Genomic DNA, 25,507 nt, shown 5'->3' with positions numbered 1-25,507 from the left:
TGTACAGACTACTGCAGTAATTTCAAAACAAGAGTATCACAATGACCTTGACATGCCTTCTGTTCTCTGTTGGTTTTAGCAGTTTTAATGAGTACGTCTTTCTTAACCAAGGTATCAAGATGTGATCCATTAGATTACCCACACAGATGATAGCTTCTAAATTCATTTTAAAATTGCAGTGAATGGATTTAAGAGTTATTATGAACAAGTCAGAGACAGCACCTGCCAAAAGCCTGATTAGGCTCCCAGCCATCATTTTTCAGACATGGGAAAAACTGTGAAAGTAAATCTCCAATTAGGATGCCTGTGTTCTTTTAAATTAATGTTTCATTCCAATTTTGTTTCCTAGTTCATGTCATTTTCTGAGGAATTCATGTGCTGAAATCACCTCTTTGATGAGCCACACACAAGAAGCTTAGTGTGCTTTGATGTGGGAAAGGAAAATGTGCCCTCTTTGTTTCTGTGGAACCAACTTGCAAAGCAAGGAATTGTCACGATCACTGTAGTGTTAATGCAGGGTAAGCCCCAATTTTTTTTTTTTTCAGCCAATAAAGAAGGCTGGAAGAAGCAGCTTGTCCAAAGAGTTACAAGCAACCAAGTAAGGATGAGAGGTTCCATAATTACCTAAGCTTCCCTCTTCCTTTTTCTTCAAAGCATCATGAAGCAGTGGACTGGGAAATCAACCTATGTTTGGGCAGGGAGCTCTGCAGGACAAAGCCATGCCAGCTAGACATCAAAGAACTACAAACCCCTAGCGTATCACTCCATACATGTGCAACCTTTGCACCTCTTAAACAGCAAATAGCATGACTGAATCACAGTAACAAGTCCATCTTTGGCCCTATACCTTCCAAAGACAGGAGGAAATGACCAAGAATATCCAGAGCATTCGTAACTGACACATCCCAACTACAGAGACAGAGAGAACTGACTTTGAGTACAGATGAAATACAGTCACAAATGTACTCTGGTGTGTGAACAGAAGAGGTCCAAATGTACAATCTTCCCCCATAAATACACATCCCTTGATTTCATGCTTCAGAAAAATCAGGGGCAAGATTCAAAACTGTCCCAGCAAAGTCAAGAACAAAAGCATTTTTAAATCAGTGCAACAAGGGTCAAGTATACTCTCTGCTAATGGGGAAGACATCCTGGTATTCGAAACTGGAAATGTCAATATTTCAAATATTAACATGCTGAAAACTGTGAAACAACTTTGTCTGTCTTGCTAACTTCTATAGCTATCAATCTTGAATCAAAGGAGGTAGGTGCTGTAAGACTTTGTACTTTCTGACCTCACTGCATTTAGAAACATTAGTAATTACATTTCTGTATCTGGTTTTCATATACAGCATGGTGCTTCAAAGTGAAAGTCACATTAAAAATAGATTTGATTAGATGTGCTAAGTGCTACTGCAAAGTGCAGCATGCCTTCAACTCCTGTGGACTTTTGTGAGAAAGGAAAGTACCAAGCACTTTGCAAGACTTGGTGTCGTGGTTTAAACCCAGTCAGGTAATTTGTTCGCTCACTTCCCCCCCTTTCTTGCCCTCCCCCTGCTCTCCCGGAGGGACGGAGAGGAGAATCGAAAAAAAAGGAATGCAACTCCCACAGGTTGAGATAAGAACAGTTTAGTAACTAAGGTATAACACAAATCACTACTGCTACCACCAATGATAACGATGATAAAGGAAATAACAAGGGAAGAGAATACATCATCTCACCACCAGCCGACCGATAACTCGCCCCCCAAGCCCGACCAAGCTCTGACCGATACCTCCTCCAACCCTGCAGTCTCCCAGCCCTTCCGGCTAACTCCCAGTTACCTCCTGGACATGACGTGCTGTGGTATGGAATACCTCTTTGGTCAGTTTGGGTCAGGTGTCCTGTCTCTGCTTCCTCCCAGCTTCCCCTCCTCCCTGGCAGAGCATGAGGCTCACAAAGTCCTTGGCCAAACCAAAACATCGCTTGTTATCAGCTCCGCTCCCGAGCTGAAAGTCAAAACACTGCACTGCACCAGCTACCAAGAAGGGGAAAAAATGACTGCTACTGCTGAACCCAGGACATTATCCACCCCTTATTCCATACCATTCACGTCATGCTCAGATCCCACATTTTCAATATACCATCGCTCTTATCTCAGTGCACTCTTATCTTAGTGCATGGACCAGTCCCTATAAAGCTGCTGAGTCCATCTGGTCCATGATGTCAGGCTCCATCTCTTGTAACAGTCTTCCAGAGCAGGAGAGACTGTGTGCAGTGTTCACACTCGTGAATAACCTGGGCAATAGTGTCCATTGCTAAGTCCACCCCTCGATCTTGAGTCCATCTCTATGTTGCATCTTTGCTCTGATGGCCTGAAGTGCCATGGGCCCACCAGGCTTAAAATAATTCACTGTCCCCTTAAGCAGTTTCTGCAGCTTGTTGCTGGGGACTCCATACAGCTGCCTTCCATCTCCGACGCTTCCAAAGCACTGGAAGGGCCCAGTGGACTAGATACTTGCCCATACTGTCCCACACACCCTGCCACTCCTGGCTGTCCAGCCTTGGGGAAAACCTCTTGGTCCCCCCATATCCTCGTCTAACCCCAGACAAGACCCAAACCCGACTCTGCTTAACTTTTGAGATCAGACAAAATGGTTGTGGGTAGCACACAGTCTGTGTGTGTGCCAACATGCTGATCCCCATCACAATCAGCAGGCAGGTCCCAAGGACACCCAAAGGCCATTCAAAACCTTCAGAACTCTCAGTTGATGCTGCTGTACTTGTCACTGGGGCTGGTGTAGCTGCTGTGCTTGCCGGCTCTCCCACCGCCAGCCTCTCTTTTCCTGAGTCCAGCTCTTCCTCCTCTGCCTTGCTGGGAAATGCTGCGTGGTCTCCTGCATCCTCCTGGGGCTCGGCGGGCGGCTGCCGGGAAACGCTCTCGGCCGTCGCGGGGCTCGGCTCCTCCGCGGGGCTGGGCTCCTCCGCGGGGCTGGGCTCCTCCGCGGGGCTCGGCTCCTCCGCGGGGCTCGGCTCCTCCGCCGCCTTCTCCCGCTGCTCTGCAGCCCCTTCCTTCTGCTCCTCGACCGCCCCGACCTCCTCCACCGGCAGCCGTCCCCTCGCGGCCTCCGGCCCCGCTCTCGCCGCCGCTTGGTCCCCGGGGCCGCTCTCCCGGGCCGGTTCGGCTGCCGCCGGCTCCCGGGGCCGCTCCCCCTCGGCTCCCCGCAGCCTCACGAAGATGGAGAGTAGGGTGAGGGCCAGGGCGGTGAAGAGCAGCCGGACAGCCAGGTACAAGTCCACGGCCACGTCCGTCCCGCCCTGCTGCTGGAGCCCGCCCGTATTACAAGCCATTGCCATAAAGCACAGTGAGACAAGAACCTTAGCCCAGGCCCCACACTTGATAAACACTATCACAGCAAATACCGGCTCTACGTAAGTTACAATATTCTGAAGCTGTGAGATCAAGGAAAACAACTCTGAGAGCCAATAAATCAGCATTGTGACGAGTGACTATTAATCCAGTCAGATCTGTCGTTATCTCAACCCTTCGTGCCCCACGTTGGGCGCCAAAAAGAACTGTCGTGGTTTAAACCCAGTCAGGTAATTTGTTCGCTCACTTCCCCCCCTTTCTTGCCCTCCCCCTGCTCTCCCGGAGGGACGGAGAGGAGAATCGAAAAAAAAGGAATGCAACTCCCACAGGTTGAGATAAGAACAGTTTAGTAACTAAGGTATAACACAAATCACTACTGCTACCACCAATGATAACGATGATAAAGGAAATAACAAGGGAAGAGAATACATCATCTCACCACCAGCCGACCGATAACTCGCCCCCCAAGCCCGACCAAGCTCTGACCGATACCTCCTCCAACCCTGCAGTCTCCCAGCCCTTCCGGCTAACTCCCAGTTACCTCCTGGACATGACGTGCTGTGGTATGGAATACCTCTTTGGTCAGTTTGGGTCAGGTGTCCTGTCTCTGCTTCCTCCCAGCTTCCCCTCCTCCCTGGCAGAGCATGAGGCTCACAAAGTCCTTGGCCAAACCAAAACATCGCTTGTTATCAGCTCCGTTCCCGAGCTGAAAGTCAAAACACAGCACTGCACCAGCTACCAAGAAGGGGAAAAAATGACTGCTACTGCTGAACCCAGGACACTTGGTCAGTTATGACAGGCATTTCTCCTCTTACTGTTTCAGCAGTTTCCCATATGCATTCTGTATCAGTAAAAGGGATAAATTCTCCTGTAGTTATTACAAGCTGGATCACATATGACACATAAAAAGTTTGTTCCTCACATACCTTGTTCAGTAAAACGTATACTGTTAATTTTAGAATTAGAAATACACAGTTCTGTTAAGTTTTACAGCCCCTTTGCACTGATTGTACACAGCAGAGAGAAAGCTGTTACTGCACTTTATGCTGCTAGGGAATTTTTGATGCTTTTTTGAGCAAGTTTCTTCCAGGTCAGTTCCATGTACAAAGTAGGCTGAGAATTAATAATGTTAATAGGAATGTGTATTAATCAACCAATTGATTTTTAAAAGACACTTCTAGCCAGCAAAGGGTGTCAGAATGAATGATATATAGTCACCCTGATTCCATAAGCCATCTGCAGCTCCTCATGAAGCTAAAAAGTAAACTCTTCAAAGAAAACTAATAATATTCAGATCCAAAAATACAGAAAGAATGAAAGGAAAAAACATATTCCCTCCATTATGAGTCAGCTCCCCTGCAAAAAAAGAAACCTGGAGCAGTTACATTTGGGAAGCAGTCATGTTTCTACTTCTATATTCTTTCCCATTCCTTTGATCTAAAAAATCTCAGCCACTGGGGACTGAACCAATCCAGGAGATTTACATGGCTTCTCAGTTCGCTCTCAGGTGCTTATCACATTCTCTACTGCAGGCACTTTTCAACAATTAATTTTCATTTCAGTCTGGAAAACACATGCGCTAATATGAAAAAGATATTAACAGGGAAGACCACTTCTCTTAAACCCCCACTGACCTCTGCATTAAGAGATTGATACTCTGTTTCTGGCTGTGCCATGAATCCATGCAAATTACTTCAGTGCTGGTTCCTCACTCTTCTCACATGCACCTAACTTTCTTTTACACTACATTTCATTGCTGAAAAGGCCCAAATTAGTAATACTGCCCTACGATCAGCCAAACTTTTATGAAGACAATTCCTTTTCTGAGAGGAAGTGTCACTACCTGTAGCCACAACCAGATACGCTGTCATTGTAACATCCAAAAGTGCTCTGCAGCAGGAAGGATATGAAGACCTGAAGAAAGAAAGAGCAAGCTTACACCACTAGCAGAGGGCTAAAATCTGAACTCTTTGTCTTCCATTAAATGACACTTTCTGGTAAAATACTCCTAGGCAAAGTAGCAACAGAGGCTAGTAGCTGTTGTTGGCAGCCATACAACAAACTTGATTATACAGCCATATCCAGTCCTTCATTGCCAGGCTATCCATGAAGGAATACCTTAAATCCAGAGAAGCCAATGAAAGACATGCCTGTGTCAATCATTTCTGTGCTTGATGTCCTCACAAAGGAAAGGTGTGAGCAGGAGTAAGCCTAAGTGTACATGCTCTAGAAACAGAAAGCCTACATTTTACCTGTCTGGAATCAGAAAATCCTCCTAATAGACAACTTCTGAGAGTGACATGAACTCTGATACTGATTTTAGCCTGCCATTTTACTGCCTCCAACATGTACACAGAGACCCCTAGCTGCAATTTTGCTTAGGACAAGCATTTGCCTGAGTACCGTTTAACATAATTTTAATTGAATAGTCAGGTTTCATTTTTAGCAACCACCACATGAAGCTGCAAGACTGTATATTACCATTGTCCTACACAGAACACCTGCCAAGGACTTACAAGTTTTCAGTGGCATGAGTTTGTCGCTCATCTGTGCAGTTTTCCACAGAACGTTTTCCACTTGGTGGAAGGGTAGCTAAAATGTACATTATTCCCTACAAAAGTAATCAGAACAGTCTGTCTCTGAGCAGTGTGATATCTACCTCAAACCCCTGTGAAAACTTATGTACTATCAGGCATTATTTGATTCTTATGAGAGAAACACTGGGAAGCCCTTTAAAAGTCAGTTACACAACCTTTTACGCTTAGACAAAGTGCTGATTTCCCATTGCTTTCAAGTTACTCAGCTCACAGGCAGTCCCAAAGATGGGATGCATGTAGCTCTAGAAGCACAACAGGCACAGGACTGAGATGGACTGCACAAGGCAGACTGCTGAAAAGCTGTAGGCTTGCCTGCCCTAAGAGGCAGCCACCTGTATACAGAGCTGCCAGACAAGCCTAGCTGTGTTGGAGTCCAACTAGATGCGCCAGATGCTTACTACAATGTCAGATGTGCCTGGGCATACAGGTCCCTGAATGTCCTGACCACCCTCTCCTGAGGGCTGCCGTGAGGCCAAACACAACAAATGCCAGATGTGGCCAGAGCCAGGCATAAGCTGGGCCAGGTCTGTTTTGAGGGCAATTTAATTGTCCGCTTGTACCCAACTAATTCTGTGTTCACACCTCACAGTACCCCTACTACTAAGATTCCCCCTTTTCTCTGGGGTCTTGGAAGAGTATTTGGTTTTGTTTCTCTTATCATCTCTTGACAAAAACAGGTATCATGACTGATTCAGCAGGGAAGTGAAGGCCAGACTTGCCCTTACACTTTCATTTGCAACCTGATTTGTGTGAACCTCAGGAAACACACGATTCTGCAGAAGTGATACATGAATCCTTATTTCTCTGACTAAAACAGAAGATTTAAAATCACTTATAGCTTCATAGGACCAGCATGCTCAGCAGGAGAACTGCTTTTATCAGCTAACTCACTTAACACAGTAATGAGCTCTTGGCCAAGAAATAGGTTATGTTGAATCCTACTGGATCAATGGAAAGGGGAAAAAGCTCAGCTTATTTGAGTACTCCATCCTCTAAATGTACACAGCAGGATGCCAAGACTGCCCACATATGCTATATGAAGGAAATTCAACCCAATTCTATAACATGATAGTGCCTTTTCCTATCCATCTTGCTTTGTTTCACTTACACTCAAGATATTAGGATTTAAGCAAACAGGGGGAGAAAAGGCTGAGAGGAGAATAAGGGGGAGAAAAAAGGCTGAGCCCTCATTACATCTTGTTTCCAAATCTTCTGCCACTTCAGTTAAATTCAGTCAATTTTCACTGGTAAAATATCTATTGGAGAAGAACAATAGAATGATCAGCTGAAGTAGTAACTCTGTTTGAAATAAAATACTGATGAGCAAAACTCTTAAACAAAAATACTGAATAATATGCATAAAATGCAAATGAGATTGTGCTTGAGCATGTGAAGTAGAAGAGATATGGAAGCTAGACAGGGGAAGAGGAGACTACAGTCCTGTTCCTGTTGCTTACATAAAGATGATCATATTGGGGTTTTGCCCTAATTTAGAGCAAAATCTCAATATCAAAGCAACTTCAGACATGTTCCCCATGGTAAAGAAGTTCTGCAGGGAGGACAGGTGTACCTGGACAAGGGGAGCACATCAGCTGCCTTACATTTATGCCAGGTGCCTGCTTTCACCTGCAGTAACCACCGAGGATCTCTAAACAACTTCTGGTTTAGAGACACACATCTGTGTACCACACTGTGACGTACCGACCCATACACAAAGATAACTGGGCAAGCAGGAAGAGAACCTGTAAGAACTTGTAAGGCCCAAGACTGCGCCGGATTCTTCCCCATCACTCTAGTTATGGTAAGCAGAATATCTGCCTTTCACAAGTCAGCTCTGATCTAATCCTAAATGAACTAGTCCTGAGACATGCAGATCTGCAGCTGGTTCATGCTCAGGCTGATGAGCACAGCTGAGAACATCAGTAACGTGCTCCCACAGCCACACAGGTGCCTGCCCAGTAACTCCGCACGGAGACTGCCTGGGCAATGTAGGTATGGTAACCCAATCCAACTCATATGTATTTTATAGGCATATTCGATATAACATTGCCATTTATCACTTCAATATTTAGAGACATGTTACAATACAATACAACACAATACAATATAAAAGAGCACTGGTTTGGACATCCATGGCTGGGAACCACTCTTTTGAAAACAAACAAGCAAACATCATAGTGAAGACTGACCCACTCGCTTGGCTCACCCGCATCCCAAAGTAATTTTTCTGGCCCAGGGTTTGTCATACAATACTTCAGGCTGAAAAACCACCCTATGCCACTACTAAGGCATAGTGTGCCTTAGGAACAACCTAATCCAATGATCTCCAATAAAGGTTTCTAACTATGTCAATGAGCAAGCAGCTGACTCCTCCCTCTGTTTATTGAAAAGAAATTAATTTACTATAAGTGAACATATTCAAACAAGAAATGTCGCATTAAGAACAATGATAAGATGTTATTTCATTTCAAAGGAGACAGATCTGTCTTCCTAAACTCTATGAGGAGGATTTCCTGTTAGCTCTGCCAGTAAGTAACAAGTCACTCATTTGACACCACTGTCTATAAAAAGAGATGGATCATGCCTGAGTTGCTGAAAAGAAAGGATTTTGAGACCTGTGAATGAAATGTGCTATGGCACAAAAGCAGATAGATATGCAGGACAGTGGTTATTCATCACCCTTGTCTTCTAATAAGAGCTTTCCAGATACCGAAGCAATTTCTGAAAATAGTTTCATCAGTTTTGATTAATATCTACACAGTGGCATTATTTCTTTCCTTGTAAGGGGAAAAGAAAAAAAAAAAGTATACTTTAAAACCATCTATAAAGTATGATTGAAGTGTACGTTAGAAAACCTCTTAAAACAAATAATTTCTTATTTTCAGACCAGCCTCCAGAAACGCTCTCATCATATTTAAGCTAATACATAGCTATCTATGTGACTTTTGAAAAGCATGGACTGATACATAAGCATTAAAGGGCTGTGAGACACCACTTCTTCAGCCATGGTTAACTGAGGGAGACTCAGAACTCTCATAAATTCTTTAATGTAGAAATATAAAAATCAGGTGCAAGTAGAGTGACATGAAGTCTTGGGAAGCAGCTGGCAGTTGCTAGATATTCACTGTCAAGCATATGAATTTTGACCTTCCCTTTACAACCAATCAAGTTATCAGCAAAAGCAAAGTATTCACCATTCTACTTTTTCCTGCTTGAGGCTACAAACCTTAATGTTATCTCAATATGCATTATGAATTCATACACTTCATTAGGAATTACTAGGCAGAGAAACATGAAGTAGGCACTTTAAAGACTACAGAATTTCTCACACCGTGAGGAAGAATGCTGGGGAATTGCAGAGAGCTCGTGTACAGGGGGTATAGAAGTATGAAGTAAGGGTCACCCCAGAAATGCAACTTACTAACTCCTGATCGGTAGAATATCAAAATGTGTTTGAAGGAATGTTTTTTTAAAAATACAAAGACTACAGTTATTGATGCCACTGCCATTATTCAGGGTCACACTGATTGGGCATTCCTTTTTAACTCCTGCAGAACCAGACAGAGCCCACCTGAGGAACATCAGCCTCCTGCACGCCCATGCGAGCCCTCCGGACCTCCCAAGATGTCAGAAGGGCGTTTCAGTCACAACGACGGCCCGCCGCTGCCCACAGGCTTCGGGCCCCCGCGGGCCGCCTGGGGCCACTACTCCGCAGCGGTCGCAGGGCCGGCGTCGTTGTTAGCCCTTTGCTGCCATCTGGCGGGCAGTGGCCGCCACGGCCCGGTCCCCGTGCTTGCGGCGGAGGTCTCCCATCACGGCTCAGACACAACGGCCTCAACCCGGGGCTGTCACGCCTGTCCAACGGTGTGACCGTGAGCAGAGTGGGGAGTGGCACGGTGTACTTTACAGTCGAGAAGCCGCGGGGCCTAATCCAGCTGGGAGACTGGCACCAAAATCGCTCGGGTACGACTATGCCGACCATGAATTTCTCTCTTTAGCCTTTGTCTCGATTATTTAACAAGCGGAAGATTGGCACTATAGGCTATTTCTCACCCAGTCAGCCTCTTTTCTCATGTATGCAAATCTGCACACAGGGGATTTTGTGCCCATTTTTCATTTAAAAGGGAGCTAGAAGGGTATTAATGCGTCTCAGTCCTTCATGCTTCTCCTGTTCCCAACTGGTCATCATTTTCATTTATTGTTTGTGCTATCCTTTAAAACTAATCACACTTTGTTTTTCTAGCTTTCCATTCTGCTGTCTTTTGCTATTGCATGAGAAATAGCAGAAGTGACTCAGGAAGCAACTTGGAGGAATAATGCAGTGAGTACACACACACACACACACCCCCCCCCCCAGCTGACGCACCTCTTTATGAACCCCACATAAGCAAACAGCAGCTCCAACACTGCCAGTGCAAGGGACAGGAGTTTTGACTTCCTCTTCTGTTATGTTTAGGTGTATAAACCGAACCAAAGATGTAAAGGATTATTCTAAATGATGACAGAATAAGAAAGAAATGTAATAATCTACCACTGTGGGTCTGGTAGTGAAAGGGTTAAAATAATTGAAAGCAATAAAATGTGGCAAATTACTTAATAATGCCAGCAAAACACTGAGAATTTTCTACTGGACTTATTTTCTGGTTTCTAAGAGATTTTTATTTTATTAAAACTGCTCCAAATCTTCCTTTTCTCTTCTTTTCTAGATCATTCCTAACTATGTTGTGTCAGATTAGGTGGTCATCACAGGGAGCTGCCCCAGAAGTGCCACGAGGTATCCTGCTCTCCAGGATTGGTACCCTTTGGCCTCTCTCCCTCCTCTCTAGGCCACATTCCCACAAAACTGCAATTCCCATAGTTTGTCCAAGGGGAAAAAAAAAAATAATCTCCTGCATACAATAGTTGGGAGTTTGGTGGAAAAGAAATCTACTCCCTCACTCCCTCTTTCTGGAAGCCCAGATTAGGTGGGTATACAGAAAGTGACACCAGACCACAGCTCCGATCCAGTCTGGCCTTGCACTCTTGCCCCTTGGCAGATGTACTCCAGTATCCCACAAACCTGACAGTGCCTTGGCTGACACCCGCATCTAAGGCATCTTTGATATTATAGGAATCTGTTGAGTAACCTTCTGTAGACTGACCCACTAGGCCAAAAGGCAGCAGTAGGCTCTTAATGGCACTTTTGCTAAGGCAAGGCACAAAGCAGGGCTGAAACAAAGCATTCTGCAACATTCAAAACAGAGGGAAAAAAAAAAAAAAACAACCAAAAAGAAAACCCAACCAACCCACCATAGAATCATGGAATCATAGACTGGTTTGGGTTGGAAAGGACGTTAAAGTTTATAAAGTTCCAAACTCCCAGCCACCTTCCACCAGACCAAGTTCCTCAAAACCCCATCCAACCCAGCCTCAAACACTTCCAGGGATGTGGCAGCCGTAACTTTTTTGGGCAATCTGTTCCAGTGCCTCACCACCCTCACAGGGAAGAATTTCTTCCTAATAGCTAACCTAAATCTACCCTCTCCTGGTTTAAAGCCATTGCCCCTTGTAGTGGCCTATCACTGCCTGGCCTTTGTCAGAAGTCCCTCTCCAGCTTTCCTGTAGGTCCATTTAGTTATCGGAAGGCTGCTCTAAGTTCTCCCCAGAGCCTTCTCTCCTCCAGGCTGAACAACCCCACCTCTCTCAGCCTGTCTTGACAGGAGAGGTGCTCCAGCCTTTCAATCATGTTCATGGCCTCCTCTGGACTCCCTCCAGCAGGTCCATGTCCTTCCTATGTTGGGGGCCCCAGAAATATTACTAATACATATTACATATTTATACATTATCCCAGACATGTTATAACATACTACGTTCAAGAAAAATTCAATACTGTGCAGGTGCACAAAAAAAAAGGGACAAAAAAGGAGTTTCAAGTTTTTTTAATCCATTTTACAGAAACAAGAATAAGTTAAAATAAGAGGTTCTTTCCCATGCATCTCACTGGGGAAAAAGAGATCTGGAACAAAGTAAATACTCTCTGGAAAGATTTTTAAAAGACATTTTCTGTCAAAAGAAAAGGTTTGTGTCAAAACAGCAATGCCAGAACAAAAGAAGGGCTCTCTGCAAGTGACATTAATAGCACCTGCAGTGTTAGGTAAGTCTTTTGTCTAGACCTACTATTTACAGGTGCTTCTGCTGTGGAGCAAGTGGTCAATCAACCTGAAAGGTGGCATCACATCACTACCCAAGAAGGCAACAATCAACCTCAATTAAATGGCTCAGCTGAGGTTTCCAGTCAGAGGTGAAAACAGCCACCTTGGTCTGAGTTCAGGTGGCTTTATAACCAAGAAACAAAAAGATGAAGAGAGTTCTCTTGTAGTAAAGTCTCTGTTCATTTTTGGCACTTTATCAGAGACACCGTCAAAATTCATCAAAACAAGCTTATGAAGAATCACCAGTCTCATATGGCTGGGGCAGCTGGTCATGTTTCACTATGAAGTGTATTGCTCATTTTAGGATTGTAGCTACCATTGCTGCCACATAAATTTTGTGCCCTTCTTACTGTTGGGAAAACTCTTTACATAAAAAAAAAACAGATACAGAAGTGCTGAAAGAGAAGTACAAGACAGCTGCTAAGAGCAGAGACACATTCAAGAGGACATGAGCTTCCACGTGTCAGTGTTCTGTGAATCTCCAGAGATTCAGAAAAACCAACTGCAAAGTCTGAAGTTACGTGCTGATTTCCCTGCCAGAGGAAGTGGTGATTGCTTCAAATACCAGATTTGTCAAATATTAGGTAATTTCTGAAACCTCATCTGAAAGGAATAACTAGAGCTGAGCCAGATCATGCTGAGAGGATCCCAGTAATTCACTGTAAGGAACAGCATTCATCACCGTCCTTTAATCATGCAATTCCATGTGTTAGCAGAAAGTTAAGTAGAAAGACCTCTGGACTTAACTGATCTGTTTTTTACTTACTTTGCCCATACTGCCCCTTGCTGCGCCTCAGCTCTCTAAATACTGGAAGAGTACAGCCTTTAAGAGATGCACGCACCCTCACTGGAGCACACAGAAACAATCTTTGTCATGATGCCTTAGACAGCTTTGGTTCTTTCATACAGCTTGCAAAAAGATGCACTTGTTTCTATAATCTCTCTGACCATACATAGTTCATTTTTACTTTATGGTTTCTTGGAGAAAAGATCTTAGATGAAAGTTAAGTCCATTAGAGTTATCTTTAAGTTTTTCTATGGACATCAGTCAGTCAGTCAAAAAAGTTCCCCTGTTTTTGCAGCATTTCTGTACTGGGACTAGTCCCTTCTGCTGAGCCAACAGGATTTCTTGTGACAGGCTGGTGAGCCTAAGGAAGGAAGGGAGCCTTGTAGCTATGTGTAATAAAAGGGTTTGCAGTTAAGGCAGGGAACCTCAGCCTGATTTGCAACAAAATGCACTTTTTTTTTAATGCAAAACTATGTGAATGGTATCATCTAGCAAGGTTTTTCTGCTGTGGAGTTATTGCACAAAGACCTATCTTAGAACCTATTCTCTAGGTAAGAAACCTAGGCCAGCTATTTTCTCTCTGCAGTACTGACACTCCTTACGCTTCATTTAGCTAGAAGGAAACAAGATATGATGAGAAAAGGTTTCAGAATAACTAAAGAAACCCTAAAATCATCATTCAGAGGCTAAATGGTGACTCACATTATTTTAAATGAGGAGTGACCAGTGCTGAACCTGTTAATAATTAAACATTCAAATCTAAGGAGCATAGTTTTAATTAAGCCTAGCCCAGTCCACAAGTGAACAGGAGGCACTGCTCTTATACATGCTTCTTTCAAGCTAGATAGCAAATGACTTCAAGCTTCTCCAAAAACTCCTTAACCTTGGATAAAGTCTCCTGAGAGTAAGGAAGCACTTTTCAAAAGCAGCAAAGCATCTGAGGGGAAAGCTGTTTAGGCATTGATGTGGCTTCCTAACATTTATATTGAATCACTACAGCAATTAGGTGGAGTTAGATTGACATTTCATTGGGAAAGGCACCCATAAAAGCCTGTTGTTTGCTCTCACAGCTGAACTATACAGAGGAAGACAATCAGTTGGTGAGAGGCACAAAGTGACAGCAAGAAGGGCATGACTAATGAGACAGACAGCACTTGCAGCAGCACTAGCACTCAGGAGGGCTCCAGCTTGCCAGATAATGTAGTCAGAAACTCTTTAGAAAGCACAGAGGTACTGAACACTGAATGAGAATACTTGTACTGGTGAGATGGCTCTAAGCCACCAGCCTCCGTCCAAAAATTGTCCATTTTTAAAAGCCACAAGCAAGTGACTTTGTATAACATGTGTTATCTTTGCTTTAGTACAAATGGTTAAAAGCAACCAGCTTTTCTTTGAACTGGAAGAGAACAGAGTGGCTCATAGATGCAGAAGCAACTGAAAAGTATTTAAAGAAATTACAGATTTTGATCTGAGACCACTTCCTGACTAATACTGCAGACAGAGTAATACGCATTATCATCATGCTCCTAAGTATTTGTGACAGAGCTTCCAATCACTGCACCTTTTGTGTAATCATGCCAGCATACCAGAGTGCTATGCTACAGATTTTAAATATAGGAAACGTAGACTGACGATGTATATTTGGAATACAGAGAAGCTAGATCAAAGCTGGGTGCCAAAGCAGAAGGTTTTTCATGATTGAAGAGAGGAAATGTCAGGACAACCTGAACAGTGCAGAATTCTGAGTCAGGTACATCCTCCTACTCTGAAGCCAGATAGGCAGTGAGTCCTGTGAGAGGAGGTAAAATGGACTTTCTTGCTGCAAAACAAACCTGACATCCAAAAACTTTCATCTAACTCTGAGGAGCCTGTCAACACAACAACATTACACACAACCAAGGCCTGGAGTAGGATAGGAAAAACCTGATATTCTCCATGATAATTTTCTTAGAGAGTTGACAGAGTGATTATCATCTCAGGGGAGGCTCTCAGTGCAGAACTTAACATCTGTGGAGAAAATGTAACTGACACGGCAGGATATAATTTCATCACACACAAGTTAAGCAAAAATTTCAGAATTCTGAGCTAAATGTTTTCTTTTAGTTTTGTTGAGACAAGTACTTTCAGAATTCCAAATGTTCCACAGAAATTATCTGCATTCAAATGGCTGAATAACTTTAATTTTTGCATGTTTCCAATCTTACCAAAATGAGTAACCTCAAAAGAATTTCACAGACAAGTTTATAAGCAGAGATATACCTTGACTATTGTAATCAACATTTTTCAGTGACAAAACATTACAACCAGATGAATGTTCCACCAGCTCTTGGTCACTGCAATTGTAAGAACATTACACCACAGGAACTCTCCAAGCTGCCATGAATGTTTTCAAAAAGCTTTCCTTCATCACTTGTTTGCTGCCACCTTTGGCAATCCAGGAAACATGTCCATATTATGTGTATGCAACCTTCTTAGCATTCATTTACTCTGAAGCAACAACATGCTCTACCTGTCCCTGCACATCGCAACACATCCTTCCAACGCAAAGCAATGCCAGTGCAGCAGGATGAAGAACAGTTCACTGTGACAGCTGTGTGATCATAGCTAATCTTTTTATTCACAGCACTTCTCAGGCCATTATTATCATAAAAAAAAAGACAAATGGAAAAACCTGTAGGTATTCTGTTGTCTCTATAGATTGTTGCAGGTAAAAGCTGCAGGAGTCCAGAAAACAGTGCTCCTTCAGTGCAAATCTGTATACTGCCAGCAACTCACTCTGCAAGGAATGCTTGATTTGAGGAAATGAATTCTCTGATTTGAATCAGCACAAGCTACAGAGGTGCTAATCTTCTGGGTGCGCCTTCCTCAGAAGCTATTGAGGGAGATACCTACAGGATACTTTCTACAGAGGTAGCACAGGACACCAGTTAGAACACTAGAAATTTAGGCTCAACTAGCTGTTCAAGCACATGTTCTTGTCTGACCTTGTACAATTCTCTCAGTTTCCCAGCACTTTGGTTCCTTTTCTGGAAAATGTTCCTCTTGTGGTAGAAGAGGTGTTTAGGTACCCAGAACATATGCATGTTGGAAGAGAAATGGATGAGATGGACATGCAATGCAACAAGTGATAACCTTCTGACATGCATGTCTACATACAATTGCTTTTTTTCCTCTCAGATTTTATCAGGGATAAAACCTTCTATCACATCCAGCACTTCCCAGTATTGCATGTAAAGTAAGCCACATGGCAGTGAAAGAAGCACCCCTGACCTGGCATCCCACCCTTCATCCACTCTGCAATAGCTTCCAGCCCTGTCCGGAAATGTACCTCCCCCTAGCTGCAGGCTAATCTGGTTTAGCAAAGAAATGGTTCTCCTCCATTAGCTTTCACACCCATGCACTGTTTTGGTCTAATACTATAGTAAGTGGGAAATAAACAGGCATTTTTTAAGCCAGCCATGTCTGCTGCTATGTGTTACCAATAGCCTCAGTCAAATTAGCTTCAGTTTCTGAATCATGTTTGCTACCCGACTCTCCAAACACTCCAGCTCTGCCACACTCCAGTGCAGACTAGTCAGGAGAAGGCAGGGCATCCTTCTTCACTGGTTTTTCCATTGTTGTAATGCCACAGCCACAACCATACTGAAGCTGTAAGGCCTGATCTGCCACCACTTATCTGCGCATACTGGTTTCAATGTTTCAGCTGAAAAAAGATGTCCAAAAGTGCCACACACTGTGTAGAAAATCACATCTCCTCTTGTTATCTAATGTATTCACCCAAGATTGAGTCCAATTCTGGTGCACTGAAATACAGGCATAGCAGGTATCAGATTTTTTTAGAAGGGGTAATTTACTCTTCCAATCGTTTTAAATTGTATGAATGGAAAGCAAACAGGAGTCTTTCTCTCCTCAGAAAGAAAACTTTACAGCAACACTGTTATAAGGAAGGGTACCCAAGCAAGCCCATTTCCTCCTTTCTCCCACTCACAAGTGGTTCCTAAAATAGATTTTCCTTCCCATTAAAAAAATTAACATTTTTTAATGAAAATTGCTTTAACAGAAGGTTGCCCTTTCATTCTCATGCATTACAGGGAACCTGTAAACTCAGGACAATTTGCTACATGCTCCAAATACCACCATCCCACTTCAGAAAATGGCAAACAAAAACAAAGAGATCAAACATTTGTCTGTTTGACCACCAAAATCAATGGATACTTGCCCACAACGTATAGGATTTTCTACTCCTGGACACAAAACAACAGTTTTCGCTATTATAAAACAGAAAGCTTCCAAATACAATAATATTAAAGAACTCATATAGAAACAAAACATCCCCATCATTATAGACAGATCTCCCTGAAAGACTACAGATAAAGACAGTACTTCTGTTTTCCCAAACCAGAGATAAAGAATTCATCTAGAAAGTCCAGCTTATCCCTGGCTGTTTTTTGACTGGTTACTTCAAAAAGCAGGGGCTGACAGAAGAATCTCAATCCTGGAAATAGCCAGTTCTGCAGTATATTCTGCTTGTTTCAAATTCCACATATTGCAATTATGAGTGAAACACACATCATAAGCTTATATACATATTAAAGTGTTCACTTCAACAATGAGCACATTCCATTCTCTTGCATGACAAGCAGCATTTTTCTTTTAATCTGCTTTAATTAATACCCTTCAGCTTACTTTTAAGTCACCTGTATATTATGACCAATGGGCAGATGGTTCATAAACTGATACAGCATTTCAAAACCTTTTTAATCAGTAGTTTGAATTCTTTATTATTTTGAAACGTCTGTATTTGTCAAAGCCCACAGTGCATTATCTTCATTTGTCTTATGCCTCAAGGTTTCCGCGAAGAGTCTATAGTAAGTAAATAAAGTTTTGATGGCACCTGAGTTGTGAATATGTCCTTCTCTTTTGCTTGCTATGTACTTTTATGTTTCACAAACATAGCTGGCTAAAGAAACATGGATTTGGCATGATGCATATGGACTGAATTGCTATGGTTAAAAATCTTACCTTTACTGATGGTTGAATTGTGGTTAAAAATTAGGTGGTTAAAAATGTAATTGTATAGAATCTGAATATACCTTAAATATACCTAAAATAAAGCAAGTGGTGAGATTTTAGTCTAGAAAAGAGGGATTTTACCTGCTCAAATGAAAAGCTCCAATAGAGAACAGGTTACTCAACAATCGGAAACACAAAATACCTTTTTCTCAAGCAATAATTTGTTGACTGTCCAGAGTTCTGTAAACAGCAAATGTTCCGGACAGACCTGCCCTATGCATCTCAGCATTGACCCTGCAGACTGAACAAAGAACAAGAGAGAAGGAAGCAACTTCCATTTGATTCTTGTCTCAGCCCTCAATAGTGCCCACACAATTTACATTAAACAATCTTTAGATAAAAACACAAATAAGGCTGGGAACAGAGTCTGCTCACAGAAGCTTCACATTCCAGCCAAGCACTTCAAGACTGGACACCACAATGATTTTCATTTCTGTTTGATCTTGTTTTGGCCCCAGGAATACTGCACAGTGACCCACTTTTAAATGTGGAAAATCAGACTGGGCATAAGATTTTTCCCTCCATTTGTAGCCTAAAGCTGAGAAACTCTGGTGAAAAAGAAATGGGAAATTACAGCCATTCAAGTAACTGGCAGCTACATCTGGGAGCAGGTTGTGAACTTCTGAAGCAGCAGCTCTCTTCAGATGTCATGATCTCCCTAAACAAGGGGAAAGATCTCAGATATGGATAGCACTTAGCATTTCCTATGGGCTAGTTCAGGTCTCTGCATTCAACACACATCTGAGATACCATTCTGAATTACATTTTTATTTTGTTTTGACCGTTGTCCCTACTACTATTTTCTTTCTTAACACTTCTCACTCCTGAACAGTATGTCTTGTGATTACTATGCTGCTTCCATAGCTTTGAAAGTTTGTAAACCAGCCCTTGTGAGCTGTGTTACCCACAGTGCATGATATCCAAGAGGAGGAGGCCTGAGCAGATCTGTATGTTGCCCGTCACCTGAAAATCCAAACTTTAAACTCCAGTTCTGATAAGGAATGAACTGTCAAAGCAAAATTGTAAAGCACTTCCAGGACAATGGTTCTGTTTTCAGAACAGAATCCATATTCCTTTCAAATGGAGCAACCATGAGCTCCTTCAGATCATCTTAACATTTCAATATAGCCAAAAGTTACATCTATTATCATATTTTTTCTCTGATATGCAAACTTTGGCAAACTGAGAAAACAAGTTAACAAGATTGTACAGAATGACTCAAATGTGTAAATAATGAAACAGAACCCTGGCTCTTAATTTCATGAGTAGGGGAGGACGAAAGCGGGAAGAAGTGACCCTGTTATCCACTCACAGTGCAGTGGAGTCAGAGGATAATTTAGATTTGGCCTGGCAATTAAATACAGCTTTTCTTTTGTTTTCAGTAGGGGTGGTTAATTTCCTTCATGAGAATAAGAGTAGGGCATCTCATGGGAGTGAAGCATTTACCACATCCTATCATTACCAAAATTTGGACAATCACAACAAAACTGAAAATAAAGGGATAAACAGTCTCAATCCAAAGGTGTAAAAAAAATCACAGGAGACAGGATATTTGTTCCTATAATATGACAGCAATACCCTATAACCCAGAGCAAAACCAAAAACCAACCCATGCTATGTGTATTTTTAAAAGGAGCAAGCAAGGAGATAGAACTGACATTTTGCAAGACTGTAGAATGAGTAAATCAAGGACAGAGAGAGAAATGAAAACTGTGATAAAATGCCACATGGTTTTATCAAGTTAGACTGCGGCAGTCTATAGTGTCTCTCTTCAGTAACATAACTGGGTTTTTTTAGGCAAATTTAATCCATTGAAACTAATCTCTATAGACTTAAACCACAAATTGCTTTCAGTGCCTCAAGGGAGATTAATTATTAAAGCAGGAAAAAATGGAGATTATAAAATAACTATTAGGTAGGTAAGAGATTACAATTGTTTATAGTATTGGGAAGAAAAGGAGTATCTTTCTGAAATCATTACTGGTCCCACTTCTGCTTAGGATTTTAATAAAACCATTGGTCCAAGGAGAAGATAGTCCAAGAAGGTGCATGGCACTGAAGCTTCAGGTAACACGAAGTAGGAAGGTAATGCCAATTACTAAGAACAAGTTCACTTGCAAGAAAGAATTTTATAGCCCTATCACATAGAATCACAGAGGCAGAAAGCAATTCAACAACACAAAGGCCTGCATACATAAGCAAGCATTTTGTTGCTGGAGTCTGCGCCTTAATACATGAAGGTGCCAGTAAAAGAAAAAAGCAAAATCCATGTGGTTAATGGTAAGATAGTAACACAGTGCCAAACCAATTATCTCCAGGGAACACCAAGGCTGATCATGGGCAACACTCCACTGTTTACTTACTTCTAGAAAAGTCAAAATGTACACAAAGTTGCTGGGTTTAGGCCCTCAGCCCTATCTCTGTTAAAGTGCAAAAGTGAGAAGTAATATCAAAGTTAAAGTTTGCAAACTAGACTATAAGTTGACAAGGACAGACATGGACTAAAATCTTGATTTGAAAAATTAACTCATCTTCATATTGGGATGAATTAAAATTTTAGGAATGCCTCAGTTTAAGCCTGGATTTCAAACTCAGGAACATTCAGATCTGATGCTGTGGTCCAGGCTTGTATCTCCGGCACTGTTTCACCTCATAAAATGAGAAACAACATAAAATAGGCTACAAAGGACATGCTGCTCCACTTCTTCAGAGTGTGAACAGTTTATTGATTAGGCTTCTAGAAAGGCAAGATTCCTCACCCACCCTTACCTGAGGAAAAGGCAAGATGATGTAGTAAGGAGGAGAGGGGTCTAGGCAGCTAACCCATACAGGCTCTGAACAGTCTGGGATGTCCACTCCTCACTGAATGAGACAGTTGCTTATAACCTAGCTGTGTGTTGATCCCCATTCTTCTTGTCCTGTTAAAAGCCTTTCTAGAAGAAACATCTGTCTATCAAATAGTAATGTTGGAATACTGTTCACTGTACTCACTCTAATTTTCTTAATCCTTTTCATGAGATTTGAATTTCAGTTTAAAAATTAGGAATAGTTGCCTCTGTCATGCTTACTAGAACAAGAGATGAGCAGGTTCCTACTTCCACACATCCTAGTATAAACAAAAAGTGAGCAGGAGGATTATCACAAGTGCTCAGGGATTTTCCTCTGCTCCTTACACGTATTTACACTAGACAGGTACTACAAGTAATGCATGGCGAACGTAGAGACTTCAGTAAAAACTACGAAAAACCTGAAGCCGCTCCAGTCCAATTTGCTACATCTGTTCTGCAAGGCATTCAGCTGGGACAGTGAAAGGAGGAAAAAAGCACCAAGAGTCCAGAGGACAAGAAACTACAGTGCCAAGGCTTTGGCTTCAGATTAAGGAATTTTTACCACAGTTGACGGTAAAGTAGCGCTAAGAATGACGGAAACGATTCTGAAGTACATACCTGCATTTAACTAAACTAGTCACTAGATGTCACTGTAAAATGTGTCCAACAAAACGGAGGAAAAAATACACCTGTCAGCATGGTCAACATCACTCGGGACCTCCCAGCAGCAAGAGTGCATTCTTCCTATTTCCTTTGAGGAAACCTCAAAGCCTTAGTTGAAACGCTAAAAAATTTGCAGTATCAGGTAACCTTTAACAAGTTTGGACATTGAATGACCCAGACACTGGACGAAGATCTCAGACTTACTGGAATTTCAGCATTCTCAGTGCCAAGCATTAATGGGAAACAAAGCAGTCAGTCAAAGGTGGCTTATACACAATGTACTAAGATGTTTGAGTTTCATTCTACACCTATAAAATGCCTACCCTGACCTTCTGCTAAGGTTATCTCAATCTAAGCACCACAAAAGCCACTGTTGAAACTGGATCTTTTGAAAGTACTAAACTCTCCTAAGGAATGCTCAGTAGCAGCTACAACATAACCATTTGGGTTCCATTCACTTCATAAGAAGTGAAGGCAATTAAACTTTTTTCCTGTCTGAGAGAGCATTCTGGACAGCCATCTTGCAAAAGTGAATTTTTAATGCCATCATGTTTACAGTTCTAGTTAATGCTTTGTACTCTGCATTACTAGCTGGATTCTTGATTTAGAATGTGATTCTCATGGTACTCCCTTACCAGCAACTGATTTCTGTGGGCCTGATACAACTAAAGTAATAATTGTGTTTTTTTCACTTCAATAAACCAAACAAGGAGCTTCTTCCAGGTTTGGTGTTTTTTTTTTTTTCCCTAAGAAAAATGAAAGATCATTCCTCATTTTATATGCACCATTCTTTGATGGCTTGCTGATGTAAATACATAACAGACAGAAATGCAGCCTTCTGTAGTTCTGTTCCCTGCAGAACATTTAACCACTCTCTATGGGACACTGGAGCTCCTTTTGTTCTCTCCATTCACCCCACCCACACCTACCATGAATTTACTGTCCCATCCTCTATTTCTCTCTCCATGCTTTTACTTCTCCCCTGTGAATTACTGTTTGTTCTTCTTTTCCACAAACCTGTTCTTCCTATTTTCCTACCTATAATGGAAGAGACTCAGTTCTTATGAAAATATATTTGTTTCTCCATCCCATCTCAGGCAAGTTACCTACTCAACGTAACAGTTGCTAGTTTCTGTGCCTGTCTTTCTTCCTTGTTGAGTGCTTATCCAACTACTCAATTTCCAGGATTTCTCTACAGTCACCACTGTCGAGGCAGTTCCAGCACCTGGACTCACCAGTACTGACACTCCCTTCGTAAGAGCAAGAATCAGGGGTAAATCCACAACCTTGCTGAATTCAACAGTAAAATCTCCACTGGTCTGAATATGATTAGGATTTTTTACAGGCTTATACCAATTAGAAAAGAACTGATGTAAGGCTTCCATTTCTGGATTCATCTGTTAAAATTATTAAAGAAAATCATCCACTCTAATTTTGGGTTAACTGTGATTCAGCAGCTTGTTCATAACGGATTTGATGAATGAATGATTTTGTGATTCCTGCTCTGTGGCTGTATTTTTAAGAGGTCTCATGGTGTTACAAAACCCACACTATTTATTGCCATTATTAGAGATTATCATTCTCTACATAAATTAAAATACACCTATTAATGATATGATTTGTACTTGAAATACTTTCATGGGCTTTTAAATTTTAATATACATTTCAATTTTCTTTTTCCTGCTCTTTCCTAAGTCACTTCAAAGTACCATTAAAAGTTATGTGAGCTAGCAGCAGCTGCACCAAGCAGAACAGTGGGAAAGACGGCATCGGAAGAAAATGAATTAAATTGATACTGTAGGACCATTTGACCTTTGGTGAACTTAAATTTCCACCTATGAACAAAAACTGCTACAAGTATGCCTCCATGAGGGTTTCAGGACTGATCCCAGAACATTAAAAGTAAACGACAATTCGCAGAGTATTCCTTAGTTCTTATCTCTATATTATACATGCAAAAAAAATGCTTTAAAACTAGATTTTAGAAGACTTCACAAATAAGCTGAATTGCAGACCTTTCTACTGAGTTCAGCAGGTTGTGCCTTTGCCATTCATATGCATCAAGAGACAGAGTCTTCAAAACACAAATAAAATCTCTGGGAAGTATATTGGTCACCATAAGTTGGGAGCTCAGCTAAAAGATTGGTGGAGTACCTAATTCAAGCACCATGGCTGGCTGGCTTAGTTTGGGTGTCAGGACTGTTTCTCACCACAGATCGTGTGGAAAGTCTGACTGAGAGCTGAGGAAAACTGGCAGACTAAATCTCTTGCTGCACTTTTGAACTATGTGCCATAGCACTCGTTGCAGCCATGTATATTAAGCAGATACAATTCCACCTTGCAGTCTTGCACCTTCACAGAAGCCTGTGAACAGACAGCTTTAAGGCAAAGACCCTGCCTTGTTACCAGCAATCTTTGCCAGACCTTCAGGGCTAGTGCAGAACCTGTATTCAGTTTTAGGTTACACATTTTCAATAGAATAACCGACGATGTATGAGTTAGGAACAAACAGGCTGACAGTTTGGATCCAGGGTGAGTATACACTGCATATTGTCAAGGAGGAGGGTAGAAAAGAAAGACATAATTTCATCAATTCTCCAGGATACAGGGGAGTACCTTAAAAAGGCTAGGATTGGCCAGGTTAATAAAGGGTTAGAACAGTGGTGCCATAGTCAGGGGTTTGGTTATTTAGAACATGGGACCCAATTTAGTAGGCCAGGCCTACTGGAGGCTGGCGGAGCTGGTCTGACAACAAAGGGGAAGAGTGGTTTTGGTAGGACGCTTGCGAGGCTGGTCAAGGATGCTTTAAACTAGATGTGTTCGGGGTGGAGGGCATCATTCCATTCCAACACTCCCAGTCAGTTGCCAGCACCTATAATAAATGCTTGGAGCAATGAGGAGACATTCCAGCCGCTCCAGCCAATGAGCTGGCTTCATTTGGAGCTCGGCTCAGACGCCTCTATACAAGGGCCCGTAGCATGGGGAGCAAACAAGAGGAATTAGAGATGTGTGCACGTCTATGGGGGTATGATATAATAGGCATCACAGAAACATGGTGGGATGGCTCCTATGACTGGAGTGTTGGAATGGAAGGTTACAGGCGCTTTAGAAAAGACAGGCCTGGCAGGCAAGGAGGGGCAGCTGCTATTTATGTTAGGGATAGGCTGGAGAGTATGGAACTGTCTGGGAACAGGTGAGCAGTCAACAGAGAGTTTGTGGGTCAGGGTTAAAGGGAATAAAGCTATGGGAGACATTACTGTGGGGATCTGTTACAGACCGCCTGATCTAGGAGAACCTGCGGATGAAGCACTCTACAGACAGACAGGAAAAGCCTCACGCACACAGGCCCTTGTTCTTATGGGGGACTTCAACCACCCTGACATCTGTTGGAGCGACGGTATGGCCTGGCACAAGCAATCCAGGAGGTTCCTTGATTGTGTAGAAGACAACTTCCTTCTGCAAGTAATAGAGGAGTGGACAAGGAGAGGTGCCATGCTTGACCTTGTGCTCACCAACAGCGAAGGGCTCGTTGGAAACGTGATGCTCCAAGGCAGCCTTGGTTGCAGTGATCATGAGATGGTCGAATTCAAGATCCTCAGGACAGTGAGAAGTGCGTGCAGCAAGCTCAGTGCCCTGGACTTCAAAAGCACAGACTCTGGCCTCTTCAGGAACCTGCTTAGTAAGGTTCCATGGGATACAGCCCTAGAGGGCATGAGGGCCCAAGACTGTTGGTTGATATTCAAGGATCACCTGCTGCAAGCTCAGGAGTGTTGCATCCCAACCAGAAGGAAGTGCAGCAGGAGGGCCAGGAGACCTCCTTGGATGGATAAGCAGATGCTGAGGACAATTCGAAGGAAAAACAAGGCTTATAAAAGCTGGAAGCAAGGACAGGCAGCCTGGGAAGAATACAGGGATGTTGTCTGGGAAGCTAGGGACCAGGTTAGGAAAGCTAAGGCCCAGTTAGATTTAAACTTGGCTAGGGATGTGAAAGGTAACAGGAAGGGATTCTACAGGTACA

General features: G+C 42.5%; 2 protein-coding genes across 6 annotated transcripts in view; both read right to left on the bottom strand.

Moving 5' to 3' along the window:
* Nucleotides 1-25,507, bottom strand: part of ZRANB3 (zinc finger RANBP2-type containing 3) — a 494,211-nt gene that overhangs the window by 28,154 nt on the left and 440,550 nt on the right. The window lies entirely within an intron of this gene.
* Nucleotides 1-25,507, bottom strand: part of NCKAP5 (NCK associated protein 5) — a 530,111-nt gene that overhangs the window by 474,206 nt on the left and 30,398 nt on the right. Inside the window, exon 1 of one of the 5 annotated variants that reach the window (XM_062605667.1) lies at nucleotides 9,519-9,615. The exons of the other annotated variants lie outside the window; for them this stretch is intronic. The gene's annotated coding sequence lies outside the window, so the exon portion shown is untranslated. Of the gene's footprint in view, nucleotides 1-9,518; nucleotides 9,616-25,507 lie in introns of those variants that run through there. 5 annotated transcript variants of the gene reach the window in all.

The sequence above is a fragment of the Pezoporus occidentalis genome, unplaced genomic scaffold, assembly GCF_034315485.1.
Source record: "Pezoporus occidentalis ecotype Australia unplaced genomic scaffold, CSIRO_AGI_Poc_V1 ctg12, whole genome shotgun sequence".
NCBI classification, from domain to species: Eukaryota; Metazoa; Chordata; class Aves; order Psittaciformes; family Psittacidae; genus Pezoporus; species Pezoporus occidentalis.
The sequence above is the reverse complement of the archived record's forward strand: the minus strand, read 5'-3'. Positions and strand labels throughout refer to the sequence as shown.